Source organism: Sapajus apella, unplaced genomic scaffold (assembly GCF_009761245.1).
Source record: "Sapajus apella isolate SASKATOON/1434 unplaced genomic scaffold, GSC_monkey_1.0 scaffold6, whole genome shotgun sequence".
Lineage (NCBI taxonomy): Eukaryota > Metazoa > Chordata > Mammalia > Primates > Cebidae > Sapajus > Sapajus apella.
Window position 1 is genome coordinate 14,941,015 of NW_022436946.1, and position 7,541 is coordinate 14,948,555.

Sequence of the window (7,541 nt, forward strand, 5' to 3'; positions counted from 1 at the left end):
AGGTTGCGGTGAGCCGAGATCGCGCCATTGCACTCCAGCCTGGGTAACAAGAGCGAAACTCCATCTCTAAAAAAAAAAAAAAAAAAGGTAAGGGCACAATAAGCATATAGAGGACCCAATTTCCAAGACATTTTATGAGATATTTTTTTGACCTGAATAGGGGTTGGTACTAGGGCAGAGGGAATCTAATTTAGTTTTGGCAAACAAGCGTGAATACTAAATTAAACTTAACAGAAATGAGGGGTTTTTTGAGAAAGGAAACAGGCTGGCAGAATTTTGGCATATCAACAAAAGGAAATCATACAAAGAGAAAAGGATTAGTCAAAATAAAGATCAAATGAAGATCAAAAATAAATTGGCTTTGACCCAGGAAACATTTGTTACATTTTATAAGCAGGTCTTTCCTTCCCCAGTGTGAAGAACAGAGGAACCACCTGATCTTCCCTTAAAGGTCACTGAGCACCCTACATACCCGTGATGAAATGCTCCTGGAGCCCCTGAGAAAGCCCAGCACAGGTGCAGTATTGTAAAAAAAACAGTTATCTTCCTACAAGGATAAATGACATAAAGCCACTGAATATTGGTAAGCAGATTCTAAGAAAGTGATGGACCAAGTATTTATGCTTCCCAAATACTTGCACAGTGACTGCTTTAACATAGTGAACAAACGATAACCATCTAGCTATCTAATATTTCTATATGTTACACATCCTGAAAGATAGTGAACTTTTTCAGTCTCAAAGGATCTTGTTGGATGCATCATTATAACCAAGGTCACATAATATGTGGGGACCCGTACAAAATGAAAATGCGGGATCCCTTGTTCGAAAAGCAGGAAAAAGTGCAGTAAAAGGTACTAAACATAAGACTTTTTCCTTTCTTCTAGGCATTCTCTCTCCACTTACAGTGTTTTTTATTTTCTAATGAATGTGATTCTAAATGAAGAAAAATTAAAACCTGAAATCATTAGCATTAATTTTACTGCTTATTTTTATTTTGCGCATAGCTAGTATTACATGCAAATGTAAGAGCACTGCTTTATTATTGCAGAATTACCGAAATTGCACAATTTGTACTTTGTAATTCACACATACATATGCATTTCATTCTTACCAGAACAGTGGAAATGTTTCACAAAATGAACTCAACTGTTTTCATTTCACTCCTTGATATGCGTACATCGTGCTAACACTCTCTACCTTCAGCTTACTGATGAGTGAGGAAGGCTTAAAAAGGAACTATGGGTGGCCCTATCTGTCCCTAACACAGAGGATTTATAGAAGGCTTTGCTGGAGAAAGTTACATCTGAAGACAGTAGAAGCAAAGTATAGATGTGAGAATTTCAGGATAATAGTCTGATAAAGAGCAGGACTGCTGCATGAGATTTAATACACTTTAGCACGACTGATGGTTTTATTTTTTCTTTGTTTTTGCATCTTTTGGATTCTCTATAATTAATTGACACATTTTATAAGTGAGGTATTCAGACTCATCATGAGAATTAGATCATCTCCTCCAGTGTCATTCAGAAACTTCCATCTTAGGTCAGAGATTATAAATCCAATCCTGACTAAGCCATTCACACAAACATTCACAATATGTAGGCAGTCCCAATACCTTTTCTAAAACAATGTCTAAAAATAAATTCTACAAAGAATACAATATTTTAGACTCTGCAGAGAAGCTAAAAATGAAATGCTGCTGGACATTGAAACATTATTTAATTCTGAAAGATAATTTTCTGTGAAATCAAATTCTGAGGTCCTTGTGATACTAGAATTATCCTACCCATTTAAAGATCAAGGAGGCCCCAGTTGTAGGAAAACATTAGCTTTTGTGCTTTTGTCTGATTTGTACTTTTTTAAATAGATGAGAACATACAAATAAGATTCTAATATATCCTTAACAAGAATGTTGCATATTAACTTCTGAATTTGAAATGCATTTATCCTTCATGTTGTTTTATTATTTTGCAAATAAACACACACAAATTGTGTATAAACACATGCACTCATTTCACTGGTATATGCAAGTAAATAGATATGTAGATATATAAACTTAAGGAGTTATACAAGGATAGATAAATCAAGTGAGTGTGGGCAGGAAGGGAAACAAATTCTCAAGGTGTATACTGCAGTGTCTCTTCAAATTCCTTGGTGGACTCGGACAGCCGCGGCATGAAAAGAGCCGATAGACCAGCCTAGCATTGAGCCATGAAGCCCGGAGCCACCTCTTAGGGAAAAGCCTGAGCAGAACCTGAAGCAATGATGGTCTGTATGTTTTTACTGGAGGCAGAAGTCAGAGAGCCAGTGCAGAAAAAAAGTTTTTCTTCTTAAACATTCAATTATAGTTAAATAGGTTATCTTTTAAAACAAAAATGAAAAAGAGGAGAAGGAAGGCTGATCCACCAAGTATGGGAGAGCACGTTTGTACTCAGGGTTTGGGCCCAGTCAGTGTCATACCCTTGATGGCTACAGATATTCCCCTAAATCATAACCTCACAGCTGTGCTTCATTAGTCATATGGAGAATCACAGAAGAAAATGTGGGTTAGCTTGTGCAAATGAAACACAACTCCAGGAAAAAACAGCGCAACGTGCGTGCCCTGGAGACCAAGGTTCAGAAACATTTTACACAAGGGAGAAACATTTTATAAACAGCAAATGCCATATGCTTTGGAGTTGTCTTAATAGTAGAAGCGGCTTTTCACTCTCATTCAGTATCCCTTGTGACCAAGCATCTGGTCCCCACCTACATATAGCAATGACCACAAATCCTATATTTAGTAGATCTGTACTTACTTGATACTTAGAAAAGCAAGGTGCCTATTTGAATTTTTATTTATTATGATCTAGAACTCACATGGATTATCTGCTTCACTTTTGCCATTACAGGTCTGAAGGGAAAAAAGTTTAATTTTGATAGACGTTTTTGGATTAGACTTCTGGGAGTATTTTATATTTCCTGATCCTCTTTTTCTTTTTGTAAATTTCTTTATGGGAAACACAAGCCTCAAAAAGCAAGTGGTTGTGGTCTGTTTTCTTAGACTTGCCTGGCAATGCCTACTCATTTCTTCACGGCTGGACCTAAATGCCATTGATAACGGCACAGACATAAGTTACAGAGCAAGGGAAATGTCAACCAGATTAATTTGAATCAGCCCAAGGCTGCCTTTCTTCCTAAATTTTTTCACTGATATGTTTTTTAAATATTAGAAAGCAAAATAAAATTTGCTCAATTTTGTTTTATTTATTTATTTATTTTTATTTCAGTAGGTTTTTGAGGAACAGGTGGTGCTTGGTTACACGAATAATTTCTTTTGTGGTGATTTGTGAGATTTTGGTGCACCCATCCCCAGAGCAGTATACACTGTATCCAATGTATAGCCTTTTATCCCTGGTCATCTCCCACCCTTTCCCTTGAGACCTGAAAGTCTAATGTATTATTCTTATGCTTTTGTATCCTCATAGCTTAGCTCCCACATATGAGTGAGAACATACGATGTTTGGTTTTTCCATTCCTGAGATACTTCACTTAGAATAACAGTCTCCAATTCCATCCCAGTTGCTGTGAATGCCACTATTTTGTCCCTTTTTATGGCTGAGTCATATTCCATCACATATATATATCACATTTTCTTTATCCACCTGTTGATTGATGGGCATTTGGGTTGGTTCCATATTTTTGCAATTGTGAATTGTGCTGCTGTAAACATCCATGTGGATGTATTTTTGTTTGTTTGCTTGTTTGTTCTTGTATAATGACTTTTCTTCCTCTGGATAGATACCTACAAGTGGAATTGCTGGATCAAACAGATCTACTTTTAGTTCTTTAAAGAATCTCTACACTGTTTTCCATAGTGATTGTACTAGTTTACATTCCCACCAACAGTGTAAAAATGTTCCCTTTTCACCACATCCACACCAACATACATTATTTTTTGATTATGACCATTCCTGCAGGATTGAGGTGGTATCGCATTGTGGTTTTGATTTGCAATTCCCTGATCCTTAGTGACATGGAGCATTTTTCCATATGTTTGTTGGTCATTTGCATGTCTTCTTTTGAGAATTGTCTATGCATGTCCTTAGCCCACTTCTTGATGGGATTATTTTTTTTTCATGTTAATTTGTTTGAGTTCATTTAGATTAGAGATATCAGTTCTTTCTCAGATGTATAGATTGTGAAGATTTTCTCCCACTCTGTGGGTTGTCTGTTAATTCTGCTGATTATTTCTTTTGCTGTGCAGAAGCCTTTTAGTTTAATTAAGTCCCATCTATTTATCTTTGTTTTTATTGCGTTTACTTTTGGGTTCTTGGTCATGAACTCTTTGTCTAAGCCAATGACTAGAAGGGTTTTTCCAACGTTATCTTCTAGAGTATTTATGCTTTCTGGTCTTAGATTTAAATCTTTGATCCATCCTGGTCGATTTTGGTATAAGGAAAGAGATGAGGATCCAGTTTCATTCTTATACATGTGGCCAGCAAGTTATCCCAGCACCATTTGCTGAATAGCATGTCCTTTCCCCACTTTATGTTTTTGCTTGCTTTGCTGAAGATCAGTTAAGTATTTGGCTTTATTTCTGGGTTCTCCATTCTGTTCCATTGGTCTATGTGCCTACTTTTATACCAGTACCATGCTATTTTGGTAAGTGCAGGCTTATCATATAGTTTGAAGTCAGGTAACATGATGCCTCCAGATTTGTTCTTTTTGCCTAGTCTGAGCAAATGCATTTCTGTTTTTTAAGACAGAGTTTCACTCTTGCTGCCCAGGCTGGAGTGCAATGGTGCGATCTCGGCTCACTGCAACCTTCACCTCCCAGGTTCAAGCAATTCTCCTGCCTCAGCCCCCCAAGTAGCTGGAATTACAGGCATGCACCACCACGCCCAGCTAATTTTGTATTTTTAGTAGAGATGGGGTTTCACCCTGTTGGTCAGGCTGGTCTCAACCTCCTGACCTCAGGTGATCCACCAGCCTCAGCCTCCCAAAGTGCTAGGTTTACAGACAAGAGCCACCGTGCCCAGACTGCATTTAAAATATTATCATAAAAATAGCTTTGATCTCATGGACCCCAGAAAGGGGCTCAGATCGCAGATCACACTTTGAGAGCCACTGCTGTGAAGTGGTTATTTCCGTTACCTGATTGACATTAATACAATTATATGTAGTAGCATATTATATACTTCCTCCTCACCTTGCTTATTTTCCACTCAATGTATTCTAAAGATCTTTCCACACAAACACAAAGAAAACTTCCTCACTTGCTTTTGTAATGGTCTGCTTTCCCAGTGTCTGCATTGAGTATAACTGATTTTAGCAGTTCTCCTTTGAACTCCCCCTGTCTCATTTAAATTTTTTTCTATAATAAATAATAATGTAATGGACAGCCTTGTAAATACAGGATTTTACATACAGGCAGGTGTATTTGTGAGAAAACACTGTAGCAGTAGGGTGCAACTTGCAGTTTCTCAGATCTGGCCAAATTGCCCTTCGTGGAGGTTTCTCTGTTTTGCGCACTCACCCTGAGCAGGCCTTCTCCCCCAACCTGCTGGTGGAAACTTTGCCAATCTGGCAGGTGAACAATGTTATCTTAGTGTAATTTTCACATCTTCTCAATTTCTAGTGGCCTGTAAGGTATTGAGGATGGCATGGAGGGGCTTTCAGAATATTGCCTCTACTATAAATTTTAAATGCTTTATCTTAATTTGTCATTTGTCTGTATATTTGTTTGTGGTGTCTTTTGCCATGTTGCATTTTTTCATTTTTATGCAGTCTATTTAATCAGTCTTTTTTTAAAAAAAAATTCTTAGCTTCCAGATTTTGAGACTTGGTTTAGAATGGCCTTTTCTACTCCAAAGTTGTAAAGAAATACACAAATATTTTCTTCTTCTATCTTTACCTTCTTGTATCATAGCACACATTATATTGTTGACACATGTGTAGAGTACCTGGATATATACTTAAAAGATGAATCCAATTTAGTACTTTTCTATATCTTATCCAATTTCCCCATACCATATATTTATTGAAAAGCCCATCTTTTCCACACTGAATTGAGAAGGAACATTTATTATGTAATAAATGTCTAATTCTATTTGGTTTCAGTAGTATATGAACAAAAAACACAAACCTCATAAAGTAGTAGGATTTATTCCAGCAATGCAAGAATCATTCAGCATTAGAAAATGCAGTTAGAGGCCAGACGTGGTGGCTCATGCGTGTAATCCCAGCACTTTGGGAGGACAAGGTGGGTAGATCATTTGAGGTCAAGGGTTCGAGACCAGCCTGGCCAACAGACAGGTGAAACCCTGTCTCTCCTAAAAATACAAAAATACAAAAATTAGCTGGGCATGGTGGCACATGCCTGTAATCCCAACTACTAGGGAGGCTGAGGCAGGAAAATCGCTTGAGCCCAGGAGGTGGAGGTTGCAGTGAACTGAGATTGTGCCACTGTATTGCAGCCTGGGAGACAGAATGAAATTCCATCTCAAAACAAAAACAAAAGAAACATGTAGTTATATAACTCATTAGATTAAAAGATATCACACCCACTGTGTTGATAAACGTCAGTAGTAGAGTCGAATTGACTGAGAGACCAAAGATGCTTCCTGACAAATCAAAAAAATTTGCTTATCTAGAAGCTACAGAAGGAAGTCAGTGTGATCAGGATATACAGCAAAGAAGCCAGCAGCCTTCTTCAGTAACAGACAGAGGTCACTGGCAGATGTGCAATAGCAGATAGTAAATCGAAAAGAGTAAGAGTCATATGAAAACTCCTAAAATTTCAACTGACCCCTTCCAAACCCAGACTTATATTCATAAGACTGTGGCAATTCTCCTACAGACCAGAGTGGACAGGCACAGAGAACCGTATCATCAGAGTTCGATATAGCATCAATCTCAATGGAACCCAGTGCATACTAGACTACCTGGCATGGTGCAGACAGCATGGCATATTTAGTATATTCATCCCCTCAGCCTCTTCAAGATGCACCTCCTGTTCCGATTGTTTTCCTGAACTTAGATCTGTGAAAGAAGGAAAAGTGCCAGTTATTAACTTCTTTGGGAATAATTTTACAACCTACAACCTCTTAGAACAGCTATTAAGACCAAATCTATAAAAAGAAAAAATATATAACTATCTCAACAGTCATAAAAAATAGCATTTACTGGTAAACACTCAAGAACTCATAAATATAGAAATCTTAATAGCCTAGGACTTTACCAAGAACCTACAACAAACATTCTTTTGGTGAAATATCAGAATTCCTACAAATACAAGGATTTTTGCAAAACTACCACCATTCAATATGTACTGAAGGTCCTGAAAAGTACTCTGAGAAAAAGAAATTAAAATATAAATATTAGCCGGGCGCGGTGGCTCAAGCCTGTAATCCCAGCACTTTGGGAGGCCGAGGCGGGTGGATCACGAGGTCAAGAGATCGAGACCATCCTGGTCAACACGGTGAAACCCTGTCTCTACTAAAAATACAAAAAATTAGCTGGGCATGGTGGCACGTGCCTGTAATCCCAGCTACTCAG